The sequence below is a fragment of the Saccopteryx leptura genome, chromosome 5 (assembly GCF_036850995.1).
Source record: "Saccopteryx leptura isolate mSacLep1 chromosome 5, mSacLep1_pri_phased_curated, whole genome shotgun sequence".
NCBI classification, from domain to species: domain Eukaryota; kingdom Metazoa; phylum Chordata; class Mammalia; order Chiroptera; family Emballonuridae; genus Saccopteryx; species Saccopteryx leptura.
In genome coordinates, this window is record NC_089507.1 from 52,550,599 (window position 1) to 52,551,687 (window position 1,089).

The window sequence follows — 1,089 nt, forward strand, 5'->3', positions numbered from 1 at the left end:
CGGTTTATAGTACCTTTAAATAAAATTATATCTAAGAAAGAAAGATCAAACTAAGATTAAGAAAACATAAAGAGGCCCTGGCCGGTTGGCTCAGTGGTAGAGCGTCGGCCTGGCGTGAGGGGGACCCGGGTTCGATTCCCGGCCAGGGCACATAGGAGAAGCGCCCATTTGCTTCTCCACCCCCCCCCCTTCCTCTCTGTCTCTCTCTTCCCCTCCCGCAGCCAAGGCTCCATGAAGCAAAGATGGCCCGGGCGCTGGGGATGGCTCCTTGGCCTCTGCCCCAGGCGCTAGAGTGGCTCTGGTCGCGGCAGAGCGACGCCCCGGAGGGGCAGAGCATCGCCCCCTGGTGGGCGTGCCAGGTGGATCCCAGTCGGGCGCATGCAGGAGTCTGTCTGACTGTCTCTCCCCGTTTCCAGCTTCAGAAAAATACAAAAAAAAAAAAAAAGTCTCCTGAGTGGAAACTCAGAAAGAAAAAAAAAACCGAAACATAAAGACTATTTTCCCAGCAAGGGACCTTCCTTCATACTTTCAAAATTATGACAATGTATTTCTTTTAGCTGCTTGTAACAGAAACATGTACAGGTTTCAGAGATTAGGGCATGGACACCTTGGGGGTGGGGAGGAAGTACTAGTCTGCCAGTACGTATGGGTAAAGAACAGGGATGCTACTAAGCATCCTACAGTGCACAGGATAGGCCCCTCAAGTGTTGGCAGTGCTGAAACTGAGGAACCCTGATCTAAGGTAATGGGTGGGTTATGCTGGGAGGGTTTGTATATGTATATATTATATTGCCATCTACATATATATGATATATAACATACATAAGCATTCTAAATATAACGTGTAAAGGTTAAGATGCTCACACTGTCTTGGAAGTATGTTACACATCCTTAAGAAGACCACTAAACTTTAAACTAGCTGTTAAGCTTATAGTTTTAAACTTTGAAGCAAATACTAGAAAAAAAATACTAAGAAAGTTGAAATCAGTTGCCACTAGAGAGCAGGCTGAAATGTGAAGGGTGAGACAGGAACACCTATTGTTTTGCTTATAGAAGCATTTGATCTAGGAAGTATATTACCTTGAAAAA